General features: G+C 38.4%; 1 pseudogene across 1 annotated transcript in view; it reads left to right on the top strand.

The window, feature by feature from the left end:
- Window positions 1–21,715, top strand: part of LOC308051478 (3-hydroxy-3-methylglutaryl-coenzyme A reductase-like) — a 135,859-nt pseudogene extending 114,144 nt beyond the window's left edge. Inside the window, exons 2-20 of the transcript in view lie at window positions 1,042–1,230; window positions 1,637–1,750; window positions 2,288–2,334; window positions 3,303–3,343; window positions 3,444–3,528; window positions 7,156–7,261; window positions 9,606–9,709; window positions 10,150–10,261; window positions 10,748–10,899; window positions 11,748–11,992; window positions 12,134–12,306; window positions 14,099–14,257; window positions 14,401–14,558; window positions 16,587–16,692; window positions 17,662–17,831; window positions 20,681–20,798; window positions 20,895–21,053; window positions 21,344–21,498; window positions 21,655–21,715. The product of the transcript in view is annotated as a 3-hydroxy-3-methylglutaryl-coenzyme A reductase-like (transcript). The remainder of the gene's footprint in view (window positions 1–1,041; window positions 1,231–1,636; window positions 1,751–2,287; window positions 2,335–3,302; window positions 3,344–3,443; window positions 3,529–7,155; window positions 7,262–9,605; window positions 9,710–10,149; window positions 10,262–10,747; window positions 10,900–11,747; window positions 11,993–12,133; window positions 12,307–14,098; window positions 14,258–14,400; window positions 14,559–16,586; window positions 16,693–17,661; window positions 17,832–20,680; window positions 20,799–20,894; window positions 21,054–21,343; window positions 21,499–21,654) is intronic.
- The last annotated feature ends 1,462 nt before the right edge of the window (window positions 21,716–23,177 follow it).

The following is a 23,177-nucleotide window of genomic DNA, read 5'->3' on the forward strand; positions in this document are numbered from 1 at the left end:
CCGACATTAGGAGAGGACCTTGCTAGTCGTCCCTGCGAACTGAGGTCTAGTGACAGACTGAATCCAGCTCCGGATGGCTGCAGAGTCCAGTCCAGGACTTCAGATGCCAGCCCTACCATCTGCCAGAGTAGTTCCTGGGACTTTCAAGGTTGGTTTTGTATATTTTGTATTATTTTTCTCTATTTTATCAGTAGGATAAGTAAAACATTTTTAATTTTTCCACCTCTCTTCTCTCTGTTCTTCTTTCCCTCCCGATCACCTGTCCTTAGTGGGAAGGGGATAGAGGGAGGGGCTGAAGGGGGAAGTGGGGGGAGAGGGGGTTAACAATACATCTGCCAGGGTTTTATTGTCACTCTGCAATCAAAACCTCGACAGCATCTTTTAAACTATAGGATATAGTTAACATTCATCACAGGGTCTTATAAGTTGTTGATTTTGTGCAAGGAGAAAAGCAAAGTCTCAGTACTAATTTATTTAAGAGAACAGAAAGTAGAAAAGATGTAATCAGAGGAAGATAACATTGCAATTCCTGCTGTTGAAGTTGAGCATTACCAACAAACCATTGTTGGTAATTTATATAGTTAAAATAAAGTTAATATTTTTGATAGGAAGTGTGAGTAGAAAGAACTAACAGAATTTAGTGAGTGCTTAGAGAGGTACTAAAAACAAGAAGTTGGAGTAGTGTTATCAAAATTGTGTGACAGGAAGATGCTAAGAGGTGTCATGAAAGTGATGGAGTCTTGTTAGTAAGACTTTTTGAAGAAACAAGGGAGATATGTATTAAAATAAAGAGGTTTGAGAAGGCAGGAGCAGATCATATTGTATTTCAGAAGATTAGAAATGGATGTGGTTTACATGGAAAGTTGAAAGGTGAAGATGAGTTTCCTTACTCATCTGTTACTTAACTGTTTTTGTTGATTTTGTTTGTTTGGTTTGGGTTTTTTTTTTTTTTTCTGAGAGATGACTTGCAGAAATTTATATAGCTCTATAATTTTTCCCTGAATCTCATACTTGCTTATATGAAGTATTCTTTTGTTGCAGGTTTGCCAAGTATAGAAAAACAGTCTTGAAAATGTTGTCCAGACTCTTTCGAATGCATGGCCTTTTTGTAGCCTCTCATCCATGGGAATTCATTGTGGGAACAGTGACTCTCACCATCTGTATGATGTCCATGAAGATGTTCACTGGGAATGATATGTGACTGGAATTGAGTGCTCCAAACGTGAAGAAGTAAGGATTTAATTAATTTTATAGTACTTACTGTTATTCTGTAGATGCAGGATTTTCTGTAGAATAAGATCAGGTTATGATGTATTAGGAGGAAAGCAGCTATACAGAAACTTCTTTATTGTCGTCTTTTCCCATGCTGATTATTAAAGCTGTATGCAAGCAGTGATGTACCTACAGAAGGTTTTTGTTAAGCCTAACTTTGAGTGGCATGGTATCCAGTGAGCAAGCATTCGATATTCATATTGTTTGCAATATTTTAATCTTTTTAAGACAGAGTAGCAGTGATGCTTTATTGCAAAGCTTCATTTTTAGTGCAGCTTCACAAGGGATTTTTTTTTTGTTACTGAAACTTAACAAGTTACTACTTAATGTAGAAGCTAACTAAATCACTTTGTGTTTCAAACAGGATGTTCTTAGCAGTGACATCATCATCCTGACAATCATGCACTGTATAGCAATCCTTTATATATATATTTCCAATTTCAGAACCTAAGGCAGCTTGGGTCAAAATACATTTTAGGTATTGTATCTGTTTTTTTTAAAATTGTGATGTATGCATTTTATTTTTTATTATAAATTAGTAATAAATATACATTTTAATACTTATGTACAGAAGAGGGTTATTTTAATTCTTTGCTAAATAGCAGAATAAATGTTCTGCATAGATCAAAGTCCAATTCTTTTTTTTTAAGAGAGATTGTGGGGGATTATACAAACATTGGAAATGTGATTATTGAAATAATTGTTTACTGTGTGAAACTCTAAAAATATAGAGCCATTTAAGCCAGTTTTCAGTCTTGCTGATAAGTGAGATTTGTGGCTTTTATTTCTCTGTCTTTGAATGCAGTAAAAATTTTAGATTTAAATATCTGTATAAAAATAGCATTTTAGTTTGTATCTCAACTGTTGTTTATGCACTCTGAAAGATAAGTATTGCCATTTGTTTGCTTCAGAATTGATCTAAAGGCATAGTGTGTGTTTCTTCCCCTTTTTTATTTTAATCCTTTCTCACAATACACAGAAAAAAAGAATTTTCCTTTTTTTTTTTTTTTTAAAGGCATTACTGGCCTGTTCACAATCTTCTCAAGTTTTGTTTTTAGTACAGTGGTGTGGCAGAATGCAACCCCCCTCTCTCCCCCTCTCTGCCCCCTCTCTCCCCCTCCCTCCTTCAGTATGGAAGAGTGGGCACATCTCCCTCTCTCCCGGCTACTTGAGGCTAACAGCTTCTTTTGTTTGGCCCCAGAGCACCCTGGCCAGGATCATTAGCAACGGTAGGGAGTGCCGAAGCAGCTGGGCGCCTACGCCCAGTGTGGGGGGACGTTTGTGGGGGGCAGAGGAGCTTCTACAATGCCTACAGTCAGGTCTGATCAGATTACAAAAACGGGATTCTCGTCGAGACTCCGCCCATTTTTTTTAGTCGCAGGTCTCTCGGAGCACGAGCTTAGCCACTGCCGCCAGGAGCCACGGCCCCCCCCGCTCCCCGGGACGGAGTCTCCTCTTGCCTCGCCGCAACGGCTGTGAGTAAAACTTCTCGCAGGATTGCGAGTATATTTATACTTTCCGTGCACATATGCATGTGTAACTTTCCGTGCACATTTGCACGCGTACTTTAAATTATTTCCTCGCACAATCACGAGTGTATTTTCCTCCCGTGCTTCCACGTAAGCACGTGTAATATTCCGTGCACATTTGCACGTGTAAGTAAATTAACTCTCACAGGATTGCGAGTGTATTATAAATTTACCCTCGCGGAATCGCGAGTGTACACTTCCCGTATTCACTACGAGTATGTGTATCTCTTTAAAAATAATCCCGCACCGTGTTTAGGCAAGTGTGTACTTCTCCGGGACTCAGGGGCGACTCCGGCATTGTTTTGAGTGAAGCCACGTGCATGCACTCTGTGGACTGCCTGTTGTATTGGTTGCTGCCCCTAAATAATTTTCCTCAGCTGATATCCGAACCTTTATTTAAGTCACTTTTGGAGTGCTAAAACCCTGTTTCTCACCAGTTTAATAAAAGTTGTTTTGGACCCTGTTGTCCCTTAAATTAACCTCGGGGTGCTTCCGTGACAAGTGGTAATTCACTTCTTCAATAAAGAATTGACAGGTTTAAAGTAAGCAATGAATTGTTTTTCTGGATTTCTTGACTGGCATTTTTTTTTCCCATAAAATTAACCTTGAATTTTACTCTTAACATATGCCCCTCTTTTTCAGTGAAGCTTTACCATTCTTCCTGCTTCTGATTGATCTTTCAAGAGAAAGTACATTAGCCAAATTTGCGCTCAGTTCCAACTCACAGGTCAGGGTTTTTTTTGTTTGTTTGATTTTTGCAATGGAACTTTTTAATTTAATATTCAAATACTAATAATCCAGGTGGAGAGACATACAGGTGAATACTGTATTGGTGGTATATAAAAAGGATCAGATTTAATCCATATTCTATATTCTGTACTGTCTTTTATTCAGATTGGTGTTCAAGTGAATAATATCACTGTAAAATTAGAGTGCATAATCATGTGAGCCAATGTCGAGGGTTAAGATTGCGGGGTGACAATAAAACCCTGGCAGATGTATTGTTAACCCCCTCTTCCCCCCCACTTCCCTCTTTTGCCCCTCCCTCTCCCCCCTTCCACTAAGGAGAGGCGATTGGGAGGAAAAGAAGAACAGAGAGAAGAGAGTTGAAAAAAAATTGAAAATGTTTTACTAATGCTACTAATAAGAATAGAGAAAATAATACAAAATATACAAAACCAATCTTGAAAGTCTCAGCAACTGCAGAGCCGGCACCCAAAGTCCTGGATTAGACTCTGCAGCCAACCAGAGCTGGATTCAGTCTGTCACTAGGCCTCAGTTCGCAGGAACGACTAGCAAGGTCCTCTCCTAATGTTGGCCATAGGGAAAAAGGGAAAAGGGACGAGATCCTCGTGATCTCCCACTTTTATATGAAGTATTCACGTGAATGGAATGTTATACACAGTTGGTCAGTTTCTTGGTCACTTGTTTCTCGTCGCCCCTCTCGCGAGATGTCCATCCATGCTTATCAATGTTTGCATTCCATTGCTAGGTTTACCAAAACATGTGTCTGGTTCTCCAGGAAAATGCAGTTAATATGAAGGCTTTAGCTGACAGGCAAAATTCACTGAAAGAGAAACTTGTTTTTTAACAAAACCAGGACAGCCAAGTTAATTGTATGTGAAATAAATAACTTACACTTTTTCTATGGATAAACAACATTTAATCCAATTCCTTGCATTCCTTAAACACGTGTTCATTAGAGCATAAGCAAAACAGCGCTGAGTGCGCGGGGGATTCACTCCGCCCAACACACACACCTTTAAACAATAAGAAGTATGCTTAAATACAGTAAGGTATCACATATTCATAACGACCCCAGGAATGCCTACACATATTCATAACCTTTCCCCGCTTCTGATTAAAATGAGTCTCAGATAACCATTTCCATAGACCCTCCCCTGTTGCGCCTGCGCAGTGCCACTTGGTGAATTTGAGGAGGGGTCTTTGGGGGTCTTTGGATGAAGGCTCCTTCAGCTTCGTCACAGTGAACTTTTTACCTTTGGCTCATTATGTTGAATTGGCTGGAACCCAAGCTGCCAAGTTGATTGAAACTAGACTGGCGCCCCCTTTTGCTGTAAATCTTCGTTATCTTGTCTCCTCAAGTTTACAGCTAGGTGCAGTAAAACTTCTTATCTTGGCATTCGATGGGGTTCTGTTCTTCTTAACATAAAGCTCTAAACTAAGCATTTATTGTGTGCCTAAGCCTTAAAGTGTTAGTTCGTTAGTAGGCACCCATTATATGTTTAGTTAACCCTTAAAATGTTAGTTCCCTCTGTCAATATAACTTCATATACAAGTTTCATGGAGCTTAACCGCCTTTTCCTTTTTCCAGGTTGAAAGCCCGTACCTCATTTGGTTATATCTGTAAACATTAAACATCTTAGCACGAATCACAACTGCATTTTTCACATATGTGTGAGTACTTTTAAGGATACTAGAGTTCTTAAGTCTTCCATTTACTGTTAGAAAAACATTATTTTGTAGGGATCAGGAGCAGTATATAAATTTACTGTTATAATGCCAACACAGAAAAAAAAAACCAAACGTTTTCTAGACAAAAATCTTAGCAGAACAAAGATGGCATATGTGTAGATAGGTACATATTAATGCTCAAATGCAATTAACACAGGATCATTAACGTGAAGGATCAACAGCATATCTTACCCATCATACATTGGAATGGTCATTTCCTAATATTCTAAGTTCCGAAATAAAAGTATTTTTAGGGAAATTCATTTATACCTTCAAAATACTGTACATGGTAGTTGAGCATAAGTGTGACAAAATACAATATAACATACAATAAATACTGTAACATTATATATATGAATATATTGTACATTCTCTAGATATGCGATATTGTAGTGTGTTATATATTATTATATAATAATTACAAGTACATAATTTTTTATTCACTTTCAATAAAGTATTTCACAAATAGGTTTTCACTACAGCTTCTCCCCCTTCCCCAAACCACCACCACCAATAAAACAGCAGCAGACCCTTAGAGTTTTCCGTGCCTGGCTGTGGCAGGATGCAAACCCCCCTCTCTCTCCCTCCCTCCTTCAGTATGGAAGGAGTAGGCACATCTCCCTCTCTCTCTGCTGTTTGAGGCTAACAGCTTCTTTTGTTTGGCCCCAGAGCACCCTTGCCAGGGCCATTAGGAGAAGGGAGTGCTGAGGCGCCACTGAGCCGCTGGGCACCTGCAGCCAGTGTGGGGGATGTTTGGAGGCTTCAGGGGCACCCCACAGCCAGTGTGGGGGTGCAGAGAAGCTTCTGGAATGCCTACAGTCAGATCTGATCAGCCAATATAAAAAACGGGATTCTCGTCGAGACTCCGCCCATTGTCGCGGGTCTCTTGGAGCACGAGCAAGATGCTGCCGCCGAGAGCCTCCCTCCCCGGGATGGAGACTCCGCTTGCCGTGCTGCCACGTGTGTGAGTAAAACTTCTCGCAGGATTGCGAGTATATTTATACTTTCCATGCACATATGCACGTGTAACTTTCCGTGCTCCATATGAGCACGTGTAAAATTAATCCTCACATAATCGCGGGTGTATTTTCCTCCCGTGCTTCCAGATAAGCACGTGTAACTTTCAGTGCACATTTGCACACGTACTTTCCGTGCTTAATACAAGCATGTGTAACTTTCCGTGCACAATACAAGCACGCGTAACTTTCCGTGCTCAATACAAGCACGTGTATAAATTATTTCCTCGCACAATTGCGAGTGTATTTTCCTCCCGTGCTTCCACATAAGCATGTGTAATATTCCGTGCACATTTGCACATGTATTTCTCCTCACGAGATTGCGAGTGTATTATAAATTTACCCTCGCAGAATCGCGAGTGTACACTTTCCGTACTCACTACGAGTACGTGTATCTCTTTAAAAATAATCCCACATCGTGATTAGGCAAGTGTGTATTTCTCCCCGGACTCAGAGACGGCTCCGGCATTGTTTTGGGTGAAGCCATGTGCATGCACTCTGTGGACCGCCTGTTGTATTAGTTGCTGCCCCTTAATAATTTTCCTCAACTGATATCCAAACCTGTATTTAAGTCACTTTTGGAGTGCTAAAACCCTGTTTCTCACCAGTTTAATAAAAGTTGGTTTGGACCCTGTTGTCCCTTAAACTAACCTCGGGGTGCCTCTGTGACACTGGTTTCTGGAGGAAATCCCTTTCTCCCCAGGGGAAAGTTTTAGTGTCTTTTATGTCCTCTTTTCTGACAGCTAAGTCTAGAGAGTTAAATAATTAAAAAAATACTAATCATGTACCACTAAGTATGTTATGTACACTCCCTTACTTTGATTTTTGTCTTTATGCTAATGTACAGAAATGTTTATTTTTAGGATGAAGTAAGAGAAAACATTTCATGTGGAATGGCAATTTTAGGTCCTATGTTTACACTGGATGCACTTGTGGATTGTCTTGTGATTGGTGTTGGTATGATCTCAGGTGAGACCTTGAATCATTCCCATCATTCCTATTAACATCTTAAAGCAGCTGCTAAAATTTTCTCTTGGGCATTCTTAAAAATGAATGACATTTTCAGTACATGCACACCTATTTCATATTCTTGCAAAAACTAGTGTTTTTAAAAATTACTCCAGGTGAAGGAAAGTTATTGTAGTTCAATTAAAATCAACAAATGTTGCTGCGTCCCCTCCAGTCTTTTGATCTTCATCAGTTTTATGTACAGTAGCAGTTCTCTTTCCTTAAAGAGAACAATTAAGTGTAATAAACAAAGGATTTTAAATTTTTTTCTAAAATAAGTTGCAGTTCCATAGTGTGCATGGTTGGCTGAGAAAAGGTTAATTTCCACAGGAAGCTGACTGGATGACACAGCCAGGACAGCTGACCCAACACTAAACAATGAGATATTTGATATCGTATAAGGTCATGCTCAGTTTAAAACTGGGGGTTGGCTGGGTGTAGAAGCCCTCTCTTGCTACTGGGGGGCACGGCAGTCCAGGACACTCTTTTGTTTTCTGGGACTGTGGGGTTTGGTGCTATTGTTTTTCTGGGACTTTTGGGGGAGGATGAAGGAGGTAGAGAGGTTTCTGCATGAGCTTAGGTCTGGAGTTTCGGATCACTGCTCAGTAGGATTGTTACTTGAAAACAGATGCACATCAGTGTTGCCACTTGGTGAGAGATTGCATTGTGTATCGCTTGCTTTGTATATTCTTTCATTATTATTATTGTGTCCTGGTTTTGTTAAAAAACAAGTTTCGCTTTTAGTGAATTTGCCTGTCAGCTAAAGCTTTCATATTAGCTGCGTTTTCCAGGAAAACCAGATACATGTTTTGGTAAACATCATAGCAATGGAATGCAAAGTTATGATAACAATTGATGCACATCTCGCGAGAGGGGTAATGAGAAACAGGTGACCAAGGAACTGACCAACTGAGTATAACATCCCATTCGCATGAATACTTCATATAAAAGTGGGAGATCACAAGGATCTCATCCCTTTCCTTCTTTTCCTTTGGCTTATGGCTGACATTAGGAGAGGATCTTGCAAATCGTCCCTGCAAACTGAGGCCTAGTGACAGACTGAATCCAGCTCTAGTTGGCTGCAGAGTCCAATCCAGGATTTCAGGTGCCGGCTCTGCAGTTGCTGGGACTTTCAAGATTGGTTTTGTATATTTTGTATTATTTTCTCTATTCTTATTAGTAGCATTAGTAAAACATTTTTAATTTTTCCAACTCTCTTCTCTCTGTCCTTTCTCTCCCAATCACCTGTCCTTAGTGGGAAGGGGGGAGAGGGAGGAGCTGAAGGGGGAAGAGGGGGGAGAGTAGGTTAACAATACATCTGCCACGGTTTTATTGTCACCCTGCAATCAAAACCCTCGACATATTGTTATTGTTTATTTGTTTTTCTTTTTGTTGTTCCGTTAAACTGTTCTTATCCCAGTCCATTAATTTTGCCTTTTGTTTCCTGATTCTCCACCCCATCCCAACTGGGATGGGGGAGGGGTGAGCCAGCGGCAGATGGTTGAGTTGCCAGCTGGGGAGGGGGGCTGGAGCTAAACCAAGATACATACTAAGTACTGAACTGGTGTTTTTTTGTTTGGCTGTTTGGTTTTTTTGTGTGTGTTTTGGTCTTTTGTTTATTTTTTTCATACTGTCTTGCATATCTTAAAGGCATCTTTCAAAGCATTTGCTTTTTAAATTCTTTTGTACTTTTTTTTTTGGGGGGGAAATGTGTGTTAATGAGCTGTTTGCCTGTTTACATCTAGGGGAAAGAACTTGGTTTGGTGTAGCATGTAGTGGATTTTTTTTTTTTTAATGATTTATGCTGTTAGCTCATTCATATTTATTAAGGGGATTCTGTAATGCATGTGTTACATGGCATATTGACTTTTTCTGGATACCAGACTTGTGAAAGAGTAGGTGGGATATATATTGTTTAATTCCATGAACACTTAATTGGTCGTCTTTCACAAGGGATTTCAATACATAATGTTGGCTAATTGTTCTGTGCTTAGATAAGGGAGGAGTTTCAAGCTTTCACTGTGAAGCTTTAAAATCTTAGTAAACTGTAATTATTTTTATATTTATTTATATTTACACTTAAAAAAAATTCTGCATGCCATACCATAAATACATATTGTGCTTGGAATAAGGTAATACAAAATTACTAGGGTTTAACATGCTTGTTTTTCATTAATCTAGACAGTTCCCTCAGTAGTCTGCAGTGTCAGTTTAATGATTTCTTTCTTTCTGCAACACTTTATCAAATATATAGAAAACCTGATGCATATTCAGAATTTTTTAATTTTTATTTTTTTTTACGTAGGTGTATGACAACTTGAAATTATGTGCTGCTTTGGCTGTATGTCTGTTCTTGCCAACTACTTTGTTTTTATGACCTTTCCAGCTTGTGTGTCCTTGGTATTAGAGGTAAGACCAACTTCAAGATAACATCACGCCTAGTATTCAGACCCTGTGCTTCTTGTAGGCTATGCATTTCTTCACTGAGGTATACACTAGCATGTTTGTCTTCCTTTCAAGTTGAACAGAGGGAATGCACAGAAAGAGTTATGGTGGCTCAGCTGATGGACAATAACTTGTTAATGCCACTGTAAATGAGTCGCGCTCAATAGTATGAGTTCTGATCTAAAGCAGAGTAAACAAATTCTATAACAAATTCTATTTTAAATTAATGACTGTCCAAAGTTTTTCACTATTTAAAGTCTAACATAAGCTAAACAGTAGACTGTAGGCTAACTCTTTTTTGGTAATTTCTTAATGATCAAATAAAAATAGTGTTGAAGCTCACTTGTTGTTTCTTCTAATATGTACTAAATAGGACCTATTTTTAAATTTTGTTATTTTTGCAGCTTTCAAGAGAGTCGTGAAGGGTGTCCTATATGGCAGCTTAGCCATTTCACTCGTGTTCTGGAAGAAGAAAATAAACCAAATCCTGTAACACAGAGGGTCAAAATGATTATGGTTTGTGGCTTTTTTTTCACCCGTAGTTATGCAATCAGTAAGATGTCCTGGTGCAATGAATAAAGCTTTTGTTTTCTATAGACTTGTGTTTTGTGTCCCATTAGTCTAGTTTACTCTGGTAATTTTAAAAAAAGTCCTCTGTGTCTACACCTAAAGTCTTCCTGTGGATGCCATTTCTGTGCAAAACACTCATGGCTTTTTCATGTGTACTAATTCATTCCCTCTTATCCCTATGGTGGTCTCAGCTTCCTCTGCATATTACTTGAGCCAAGAAGAAGGATGTGGTGGGACAGGTTCAAAGCTATGATTGTTATGATAGGCCAAAAATGGTGTTGATGAGAGGTACGGAAAATCAGCCTTTAGATTTAGACTTTTGAGGCATGGGAAACAAAACAAACAAAAAAAAACCCAAAAAGTTTAATTTTAATAGGTTAGATACCTAGTTCCATTTCAAAAATTAATATTTGTTTTGGGTTTTTAATACAGTCACTGGGTTTGGTTCTTGTTCATGCCCACAGTTGCTGGATAGTGGAACCAGCTGCTCAAAACAGTACTGTAGAAAATGTAGTGGGATTGGATGAAAATGCACCAAAGAGAATTGAGCCTAATGTTTTGTTATGGCAGTTCTACCTTTCTCAGTAGGTGACTTCACAGAAGAGAAGTGTATTTCCTTGATTAGAGTCTATTATCCAGTGCTGCCAAGCTATGGTCCTAGGGTACAACACTTGTAAACTTGCAGAACTGACAACTGAAGGATTTCTTGGAACCAGAGATGTCATTTCATAAGAAATATTTCAATATTATGCTGTTTGTTCAATCTTCTTGAAGTAATAAGAACATTATCAGGAGCCAACTGTCCTATATGCGTCATAACGCTATCTTTTCCCACTAGCACTGTCATCTTTCAGAGCACACTGGAAAAGAAATTTTCTGACTGCACTAGAGAAATTATTTATGCAGAGCTTCTGAACATTCACATACAAGTGCAAAAGCTATGTCATTATTGCTTTGCCTTCAGCTCAACTAAAGTTAGTGGCAGCTGTGGTTCCATGTTACTTCTGAAAAATCAGAACTGTCTCTTAGGGTTTTCCCCCTCCTAGCAGTTCAACCTGCATCAGTAGTAGTCATTATTGGTAGAAGATGATAACTGAAACTTTCAACTTTGTTGTTGATGTTAAATCAATTTGATGTAACTGTTAAACAGTGAATATTTTCCAGTCATTTCTCTTACTGAGACTACTTTTTAACTAAGATTTAGAAAATAGTTAATGCAATCTAAAAATTCTTAATACAAATAATTATTTATTTACCCTACCCTAACCTAGCATGCTTGAATGTCCTGCTAGAAATGTCTTTTGACAGGAATTTCAGTAACTATATAAATGATGATCAAACTATTACCCTTTCTAAAGCAAAGGGATGTCAGAATGTTGTTATAAACAAATTGTATATACCATGTATTTACTTCTTGTTTTGTCTTTTTTAGAATGGCCAGTATGAATATTGAACAAGTAATCACTCTTGGATTAGCCCTTCTCCTTGCTGTGAAATATGTTTTCTTTGAGCAAGCAGAGATCGAATCCACACACTCACTGAAGAATCCCATAACATCTCCAGTGATGGTCCAGAAAAAGGTCCCTGAGAATTGTTGCAGGAAGCGATCTGGACTTAGGAAAAACAATCAGATATCTAACACTGTAGAAGCAGCTTTAGTTCCCAAAGATGGAAATGGTAATTTTTGGCATTTTAAAGTTTGAAGCTGTTCCTGAATATTTGGAAAAAATAGTGAAATCCATGTTAGCACGTTGTATTTAGAATCAAAATTTAAGATTTTTTTGTAACCCCAAGTTCATTTTAATTGTCTTTATGCAGCGGAAGTCATAAAACCTGTATTAGCAGAGTTGTCAGACAAAGCTGCATTTGTAGTTGGCAGCTGCAACCCTGTGGAGACCTCTTCATTTCTTAATAGAAAAGAAGAAAAAGTTGAGTTGCCTAAAGAACCATGTTCTATTGTGGAATGTGTTTGTACACTTGAAAATGCAGAGGTATGGAAAAAGAATTTATTTTTAACCTCTACTGCAATATCTGATTTTAATTTTTTTGCAGTTCATGTGGGAAACTACAGCAGGTCTGCAGAATCCTTGACAGAGAGTATGGGAATAGAGATCAGCCTTGAAGATATTAAGGTTTACCCTTGAGAAGGATGGCAGTAAAGGAGTATCCGGAGATATTAAGTTGTACCCGTGAGAGAGAAGGGATGTGCCCGAGTAGAAGGGAGTAGAAGAGTAACAGGGATGATAGCAAAATTAGCCAATGAGATGTTACTGCTGTAAGCTGTAACCAATAGTGAAGAGACACATGAATTGGTAGACCTGTATAAAAATGCACTTGTGGCAATAAATGGCATCTACTACTTTCAGCCTGGAAGAACTTGGTCCATGTTGTTTGTCCATCTCAACCACGACACACAAGGATGGAGCCAGGCTCTTCTCAGTGACAACCAATGGTATGACAAGGGGTAATGGGTTCAAAACGGAACACAGGAGTTTACACTTAAATTTGAGAAGAAACTTCTTCACAGTGAGGGTAACAGAACACTGGAACAGTCTGCTGAGGGGGTTGTGGAGTCTCCTACTCTGGAGACATTCAAGATCCACCTGGACACATTCCTGTGTAGCCTTATATAGGTGTTCCTGCTCCAGCAGGGGGATTGGACTAGATGATCTAGACCTGGACAGGCTGGAGAGTTGGGTGGGGAAAAATTTAATGAAATATAACAAGGGCAAGTGTAGAGTCTTGCATGTGGGCAGGAACAACTCCAGGTACCAGTATAAGTTGGAGAGCAGCGTAGGGGAAAGGGACCTGGGGGTCCTGGTGGTCAGCAGGATGACCATGAGCCAGCACTGTGCCCTTGTGGCCAAGAGGGCCAATGGCATCCTGGGGTGTATTAGAAGGGGGGTGGTTAGTAGGTCCAGAGAGGTTGGACCTGGAATATTGTTTCCATTTCTGGGTCCCTCAGTTCCAGAAGGACAGGGAACTGCTGGAGAGAGTCCAGCGCAGGGCAACAAAGATGATTAAGGGAGTGGAGCATCTCCCTTATGAGGAAAGGCTGAGGGAGCTGGGTCTCTTTAGCTTGGAGAAGAGGAGACTGAGGGGTGACCTCATTAATGTTTACAGATATATAAAGGGTGAGTGTCACGAGGATGGAGCCAGGCTCTTCCTGGTGACAACCAATGATAAGACAAGGAGCAGTGGGTACAAACTGGAACACAAGAGGTTCCACTTAAATATGAGAAGAAACTTCTTCTCATTGAGGGTGACAGAGCACTGGAACAGGCTGCCCAGGGGGGTTGTGTAGTCTCCTTCTCTGGAGACATTCAAAACCCACCTGGACACGGTCCTGTGTAGCCTCATCTAGGTGTTCCTGCTCCGGCACGGGGATTGGACTAGATGATCTTTTGAGGTCCCTTCCAATCCCTAACATTCTGTGATTCTGTGAATGCAGAGTTCTGCTCATACTGAACCAGAGTTCAGCTGAATGAAAATAGTACCTTGAGCTCATGTTAAAATGGAAGTTTATTTTAAAATAATTTAACAGTATTAAATTAACTTTATTTAATAGACTTAATTAGATTCAATAGGTCTGCCAAATACTAGACTTTAGTAGTATTAGCTGTTGATAGCTGTAACTCTTTGAGGTGGCAATTGGTTGCTTTATGGGTAGGGTTGTGGGCTTTTTGTTAAGATACCTTTTAGTCACATGCATAGTATGTAGCATGCTTTACTATATCACTATACATGTAACCTTAATGATACCTTTTCTATTATTTTTGTAAGGTTATGGGTACTTGCTGTGAAAACGTGATTGGATATATGCCTATTCCTGTAGGTGTAGCAGGACCACTATTTTTGGACAACAAAGAATTTCACATTCCAATGGCAGCAACAGAATGATGTCTTGTAGCAAGCACAAACAGAGGATATAGAGCAATATGCGTAAGTATTGTGTGACTAGCATGAAAAAAAAATCTGTATTATAAAACATATTCGGGGATGATACACGGTGTGGTTTTTTTTACTTTCTAAAAACTAAAATTTACTTTCAGTAATCTTTGTTTCCTTTTTACTCTAATTTTTAGTTTGGTGGAGGAGCAAGTAGCCGCATTCTGTCAGATGGAATGACTCGAGGACCTGTTGTAAGGCTGCCCACTGTTTGCCAGGCTGCAGAAGTGAAAGTTTGGCTTGAAAGCTCTGAAGGCTTTAAAATAATAAAGGAAGCTTTTAACAGCACAAGTAGGTTAGTACAGTGGCTATTCCAACCTTATTTCCTGATATAAGACTTATAGCTCCTAATTGTATTTCTGTGTACTGCAGTACAGGAAATTTGAGCTATCCCATGTAGTGTGAATCTAAACCAAAAGTCACTCTGGCTATATACCAAGGCTAGTAATAAACATTTTCCAATGGTAAACAACTAGATCATAGCAACAAATACATTTGCATTGTGTAGTACTTAATACATAATTTTGTTTAAGCATTTCAAAATAAACATAAAAGCTTTTTCAGATTTTTAGTAATCATTATGCAAAACGTAATTATTAACATTAGTAATATCATCTGAAAGGCTAGATTCCAAACTTATAATTAACTTGTGAGGTTCCAGAGAAAATGGGATAAACTAATGCTAGGCCTGAAATGCTTAAAAAAATGTAAATTAAGAGTAAGTTTATTTCAAGCCCTAGTGTTTCTTTTAAGACTTGTGATTACCTGATCTCTTTAGGAAGATAATTCCTTATCAGTTATGTTTCTTACCAATCTTACAAGTGTCACCCAAGGATGTGTATATTTTGGCAAGAATCAACTCATGCTACTGTTTAGATGCAATGTGTCACAGTTTTTGTTTGACTCTTACTCTGTATGAATAAAGCTTTGACTGTTGTTGAAGATAGTATGGGTTTTGCCTTGGTGTAAAAATGACATAAGAATTTCCAAAGGCTTCATTTTTGGTTTATACCTGGTAGTCAGATGTGGGAAACTGCAGCGGGTCTGTGGAATCCTTGACAGAAAATATGAGAGTAGAGATCAGCCTTGAAGATATTAAGATTTACCCTTGAGAAGGATGGGAGTAAAGGAGCATCCGGAGGTATGGAGTTGTACCCGTGAGAGAGAAGGGGATAGAAGAATAACATGGATGATAGCAAAATTAGCCAATGAGATGTTAGTGCTGTAACTTGTAACCAATAGTGAAAAGACACATGAACTGGTAGAATTGTATAAAAATGCACTTGTAGCAATAAATGGCATCTATTACTTTCATCTTGAAAGAACTTGGTCCATGTCGTTTGTCCGTCTCAACCGCGACAGTCAGATGTTTTAGGGAATACAAAGGAGTTAAAGTTATGTTAGCACCCTGGAATATTGTCTTGGTTTTGTTAAAAACTATTTTCTCTTTTAGTGAATTTGCCGGTCAGCTAAAGCCTTCGTATTAACTGCTTTCCTGAAAAGCCAGATACATGTTTTGGTAGACATAGCAATAGTATGCAAGGTCACTGGACTCGTAAGGATGGATGTACATCTTGCGAGAGGGGCAATGAGAAACAGGTGACCAAAATCTAACCAACTGAGTATTCCATCCCATTCATGTGATACTTCATATAAAAGTGGGAGATCACGAGGATCTCGTCCCTTTTCCTCATGGCCAACATTAGGAGAGGACCTTGCGAGTCATCCCTGTGAACTGAGGCCTAGTGACAGACTGAATCCAGTTCCGGTTGGCCGCAGAGTCCAGTCCAGGACTTTGGGTGCTGGCTGTACACTCTGCCAGAACAGTTGCCGGGACTTTCAAGATTGGTTTTGTATATTTTGTATTATTTTCCTCTATTTTATCAGTAGCATTAGTAAAACATTTTTAATCTTTCCAACTCTCTTCTCTCTGTCCTTTCTCTCCCAATCACCTGTCCTTAGTGAGAAGGGGGGAGAGGGAGGGGCTGAAGGGGGAAAGGGGGTGGAAGAGGGGGTTAACAATACATCTGCCATGGTTTTATTGTCACCCTGCAATCAAAACCTCAACAGATATTTTATTTCATGAAGTCCAGGGATAGAAAACATTAAAAGGCAGTGAACACTTTTAAAGTGATCATTTTAAAGTATTTACCTGAGAACTATGTGCATGGTAGCTGTTGTCTTTTTTTCCTGCATTGAGAGAGGAGTGCAGATAGCACAGTGTAGTTAACAATACTATCTGCAATGATTTACTGTAGTTTTGTCACTTAAAATAATTTAATCTTTTTCCCTGACGATTTTAAGTAATTAAATTTTCTTGCAGGTTTGCCCACCTACAAAAACTTATCATCAGTTTGGCTGGTTGTAACCTTTATATCCATTTTTAGTCTAGAACAGGGGATGCAGTGGGAATGAATATTATTTCAAAAGTAAGGTCCAGTCCCATTAAGTCTCTCTAATAAATGTGTATTTATTTCAAAAATAAATAAATTGTATCCTACCAATCTGTGACTATCTGGCATGTGAAGACAGAAAGACAAGACATAACGCTGTTTGCAGTACTATAAAATAATAAAAGTGTTTGACCTTGTCAAGTGTAAACAAGAATAGGATGAGAACGATGACAGAAAAAAGGTTAAAATAACTTTGTAATTTTTTCATTTTTTGAACAAATTATACTTGATAATATGGAAGTTAAGCTGTTTGCTCTGTTACTTTGGGCCAAAGATTTTTATCCAGCAGTAATTAATCTCTTACTGTGTTTGTCACTCCTTGTAAATAAAGGATTAGAAATCTGGTGAGTGACAGCAGGGGGAGGAGTGTTCTCTAGTTTTGTTTGATTGTTTTTTGGTTTTACGCAAACATATGGAAGAACCTGAGACATGACCCATAGATTGGGGGGTGCCTTGTGCTGTTTGAGATAAATTGTATATAGAATAGGGAATCGATATTAAAGTTTATCAGAACCATTACATAAATGGGTCTGGCCATAGGTACTAAATATAGCAGACTGTCTGATTTCCTAGTGTAGAGAAGCTCTTTCCACTATGTCCACAGTGGAAACTATGTTCACATGCGTGTAGTGTCTGCCTTGGTTCATGTTGTATCTTTAGTATGGTAAGCATATGCCTGTTTACCTAGAATGTATCCAGAGTCCATATGTACTGGGAAGAACCAATTATTCCCCATATAATTCCTAAAGTGGTTAGAAAAAGGATAATGATAGATTTTTTTTTTTTTTTAATGTAAAGGTTCCTTCCTGAAATCATGTTCTCTTTTTCAGCTGTAACTGATGATCTGATTAGACTCAATCTGATCTTCGTGTTCCACTGTCACTGAGTAGCTTGTTTTGCAACAATAATGATATACTAGGCCTATATCTATTTATCTTTTAACAAGGTACTGAAAAAGCACTGGCAAGGCTGAATGAAGAGTTTCCTGATCTACAAGTTATAGCTATTAGCGGTAACTATTGTACAGACAAAAACCTGCTGCTATAAATTGGGTAGAAGGAAGAGGGAAATCCATTATCTGCAAAGCAGTCGTTCCAGCCAAGGTTGTTAGACAAGTAAATATCTGCTTTATAAAAATGCATACATTTTACAAAACTGATACATATTTTACATCACAGATATTAACTGTAAGTTGTGTTCCATGTAAGGATGATCCCTATGTGTATTTTTCCTGAGAACTTCTTACAGTAGATACTTTTTTATTTCACTGTCTCTTCTAAGATAATGTGCTATATATGTAATGGTGGATATCTAGTTGAAGGCATTAGGATTTTCACTTTTTACATTTGAAAAAAATATGCTACAGTTTGATAGGTTTTTTTAATTTATATTTTTTTTTACACATGGAGTTTTGCCTGACATTGTACCCAGTAATTCTGATCATTTCACTTGTTTATTGTCTTTTGCACAAACCTGGCATTCTCTTCAAAGTTTGTATACCTTTCTACTAGAATGAAAACAGATAATCACGTGATTCACTTAATTCCAAAGCTGGAAAGGCTGGAGAGTTGAGCAGGGAAAAATTTAATGAAATATAACAAGGGAAAGTGTAGAGTCTTGCATCTGGGTAGGAACAACCCCAGGTTCCAGTATAAGTTGGGGAATGACCTATTAAAGAGCAGTGTAGGGGAAAGGGACCTGGGGGTCCTGGTGGATAGCAGAATGACCATGAGCCAGCACTGTGCCCTTTTGGACAAGAAGGCAAATGGCATCCTGGGGTGTATTACAAGGGGAGTGGTTAGTAGATCGAGAGAGGTCCTCCTTCCCCTCTACTCTGCCCTGGTGAGACCACATCTGGAATATTGTGTCCATTTCTGGGTCCCTCAGTTCCAGAAGGACAGGGAACTGCTGGAGAGAGTCCAGCGCAGGGCAACAAAGATGATGAAGGGAGTGGAGCATCTCCCTTATGAGGAAAGGCTGAGGGAGCTGGGTCTCTTTAGCTTGGAGAAGAGGAGACTGAGGGGTGACCTCATTAATGTTTACAGATATATAAAGGGTGAGTGTCACGAGGATGGAGCCAGGCTCTTCTCGGTGACAACCAATTATAGGACAAGGGGTAATGGGTTCAAACTGGAACACAGAAGGTTCCACTTAAATTTGAGGAGAAACTTCTTCTCATTGAGGGTGACAGAACACTGGAACAGGCTGCCCAGGGAGGTAGTGGAGTCTCCTACTCTGGAGGCATTCAAGACCTGCCTGGACGCCTTCCTGTGTAGCCTCATCTAGGTGTTCCTGCTCTGGCAGGAGGATTGGACTAGATGATCTTTTGAGGTCCCTTCCAATCCCTAACATTCTGTGATTCTATGCCTTAGCTTCTTGCATGATAGAAGGTAACCTTTATAACTGGTACCAGTCCTAGCCCCTGGGAAAACTGTCTTGTGTCATAAGAACTATCTTAGATTGTCTTCCACCTGAGGTCAGAAGATTGGCAATGTGTGTCAGGCCAAATCCATTACCTGTTACCTGGCTGCCAGCACTGGCCATGATGGACAATATCTAGGGAGGATTTTACTACACCATACTCAGAATATACTTCCACCAACATGTTCAAGATTGTGTGAATCAGTTTGATAGTTTTTTTTTTTTTAAATTATTCCCCTTCCAGTAATTTGTCTAGTCCCTTCTGTGAAGCTACATAAACTTTTAGTACTAATATACAGAGCAGTATTCCACAGTGCAGCTACACCTTATGTGAAGAAGTGCCTCCTTTTTGTTGTTGATATCCCTTGATGCCCCAGTTTGTACTGGAAGAAATACTTAAGACTTTCATCTTTCTACCACTCAAGATTTTATAGCTCTAACAAAGCTCTTCCACCTTCCCAGGTATTCTAATTTTCAGACTGAAAGGCACTAGTTTCTCTATGAGGAATGAATAAAATGACTATCCTAGCATGTGTTTGAACATCCTTATCTCTGGATCTTTCTCAATTCTAAAATTTCTAAAATTCTGGGTACAGAGTTGGACATGGTATTCAAAGTGTGTGTGTGCAGGCTGGATTTATACATTGGCATAATTTCGTGTTTTGGTTTTGCTTCCTAGTAATTTCCTAACTTTCAAATTTTTTGTGCTGATTCAGTGGCAATATCTATTATAATCCCAATATTTAATTCCAGAGTGATAATGGGGAGCCTGTCTTTTGGTATTGATAGTTTTGAAGTAAATTTGGGATTTTTTTTTCTCATCCCCCAACTATGTACATCACTAAACTTACTTACATTGAGCTCCAATATATTAAACTTTATGAGTATTGTAGACTTTGTGCAGATCTCTGCCATCAGTTACTGTTCCTATTACACTGGAATATCTTAAGTTTTGCTCACAGCACTATCTTGTTTGTTCTCTTTGGTCACTTTTATACTAAATTCAGTGTAAATATCTTATCTGAAGGTTTCAAAATACAGTCAATATAGTATAAATATGTCACTTAATTTGATATTACTGTGCACAGTATTTATTTAACAGTGTAGCACAGTGTTGCATTTAAACTCTTCAGTTTGGCTCCTTATTCTTATGCAGAGCAAAACTGGGGAGGGTTTACTGTCTGAAGCAACTTGGGAGGAAAGTCGCTATCATGTCAAGGTGAATTAATGGGATATTTTCTGCCAAGTTGGTTTTGTTTGTTTCATACTGAATTTGAAGCGGAGAAGATAGCTGATGAATTTTTCTTAAAAGCATATGCAAGTCCAAACCTTTTGCACTGACTCTTCCATTTTTACTTGGACGATGCAGTCTACATTTTGAAAAGGCTCCTTTTGGACAAAAATAAAAGTAGATATCTAGGACAATGATCGAGTCAAATTCTATATGGAAGCAAACAAGGGGCAGACGCTTATTAAACATGAAATAAGATATTTCTACTGCTCCCTAAAGAATGCTGTAGTAGAAGTGTATAACTCTGCCTAGGTATTGAAGATAACTACAAAAGATATAGTTGAAGTCAACATAAACGAAAATTTGGTGGGTTCTGCGATGGCTGGTAGCAGCAAACATTGTGACAGCTATCTACATTGCCTGTGGTCAGGTAGGTTTGTTTTACACTAACTCAGCTTTTCTTTAATTCAGTAATTCTTAACCGAACAATTCATTTTTTGTTTTGTTTCTTCTTCCTGATCTAAAGAATGCTGCACAGAATGTGAGCAGCTCTAATTGTATCACTTTGATGGAGTGAACTGGTTTTACCAATGAAGACCTGTACATCAGCTGCACAATGCCTTCTACAGAAATAGAAACTGTTGGCAGAGGCACTAACTTGCTTCCACAGCAGGCCTGTTTGCAGGTATAAAGCGGAAAGTTTAAAGCAATTTTGCTTCCTAAATCAAAGCTTACTTTCATGTTATGTATGTTGTGTCTGAGTAATGTGGGAATGGGGCTTCTTAAAACTTGGTGGATTTGATATGTAAATTTTGGTATTATCTAATTGTTTTCATACACATAGTTTTTAAAGCTCAAGATCTTTAAAGAGATTTAAAGCTAGTTGATTTGATATAATTTGGAAAGACTTACTTTAAAATTTAGTATAAATTTACTTAGATTTCATAGCATAATATTGCATATTTTCTTCTTCAGATGTTAGGGGTTCAAAGTGCAAGCCAAGATAACCTTGGTGAAAATGCCCGTCAGTTTGCTAAAACTGTATGTGCTACAGTAATGGCAGGGGAATTATCACTAATGGCAGCTCTTGCAGCTGGGCATCTAGTCAAAAGCCACATGATGCACAACAGGTAAGAAATGGAAAAATATATATCTTTCTCTGCAGTTCTACCCTTCTTCCAAGTACACAAGATTCAATAATAATTACATAAATAATTGTAATATATAATAGCAGTGTATCATTTTAACTATCTGATGTAGTTATCTTTTTTTTTTTTTTTTTTTAGGTCAAAAATAAATCTATAGGATCTTCAAGGAACCTGCACTGAGAAGGCAGCTTTGAAATGAAGAATCATTCTAGCAACTGATCAGGTGCATGGGGGGGAGGGGAGAGAGTCTGTGAAATTTAGAATGGAAATCACCTTCAACTCAGTGATTTCTGTGAAAGATAAACTGAGAGATCAATGAACTTGTGTGAGGCTACTTAAGCCTTTGTCTTTCTTCAGTGGTTAGGAGTGACTTCACAAAAGAAGTCCTGTCAGATGTCTTGAACATGGCTTTAGAATTCTTACTCTTGTGCATCATTTTCTGAAGGGTCTGTCTTATGCTTTTACAGGTTGAAATTATTTTGACTAGTAAGCTCCTGGTAATTACCAAGGGGAAAAGTGATGTAATGTACTTTGTACGTTTTAAATAAATAAATAAAAGTTGGTCTAAACTTGGCTTGAATGCATTGGTCCTTGCCATCTTTATTTTTCTGGTTAGCCAAGTATGTTTTTCTAACATGGCAAGCCAAATTGCTTTCCACGAACTCCCAATTTTAATTTTGTTTGTGTGCAAAACTCAGGTCTTAGGCTTTGAGACAGTTTTATTGAATCATATTAGTTTTGTAGAAACTTCTATCTATATATAGTACTTAAATATCTGCTGCTTCAGCTAAGTAGCAGGTATTTGTTCAGGTAGAAATAATAGATTTAGAAACTAGTAACTCCAAAAATAGTTACAGATCAGACAGCTTGGTAATTTAACAAACTGAATTTTCTCAAAATTGTTTGAATGCACTCCTATCAAAAAAACAGGAATCAAGAACAGATGTTTACACTTCTATTAAAAGAAGTCTCTTAAGGTACAGCATGTCTGTATATTCCTATTTTTTTTAACTGTTTGACACTTATTCCCCAGGAATATGTGTGTATCCACTACTTAAGATGAGATAAAATGAAACCAGTAAATCACACTGGTTTTTAAAATGAATTTTAAAAAGTTGAACTTTTTTTTAAAGGGGCATATTTATTTTAAGAAATCTTATCCTTTTTTCAATGGAAAGTACTGATTAAGGGAATTCTGTGAAATGATGTGTTAATGCAACAAGCAGTTTTTCTATTAAAATACTGTACTTGGACCAGTGAAGGAGTCTCAGGTGTTCTTAATGTAACAGAAAACCCAGGTTTATTCTGGTTTGAATCACCTTTGGGAAGACTGCTAAATGCATCACCCTACTTAGTTAATCACAGGAGGAGAATTGTTAATATATTTGATGATGTTTGGTTTGTTTGTAGTGTTTTTTTTGTTTCTTGGTGTTTTTTTTTGTTTTGGGGATAAGGTAATCAGACTGGGTTTCTTACAGGAATGCAGCAGCATTCCTAAAGGGATGACTAGCAGAATTACTCTTCTAATATGCAAATTTGATATAAATCGTGATGGGTGGTTTTCATAGAATCCACAAGGATCATCAAGTCCAACTCCTGTCCCTGCATATCACAACCCCAAAATTCACACCATGTGTCTGAGGGCGTTGTCTAGTCTCTCC

Source organism: Nesoenas mayeri (assembly GCF_963082525.1).
Source record: "Nesoenas mayeri genome assembly, chromosome: W".
NCBI classification, from domain to species: domain Eukaryota; kingdom Metazoa; phylum Chordata; class Aves; order Columbiformes; family Columbidae; genus Nesoenas; species Nesoenas mayeri.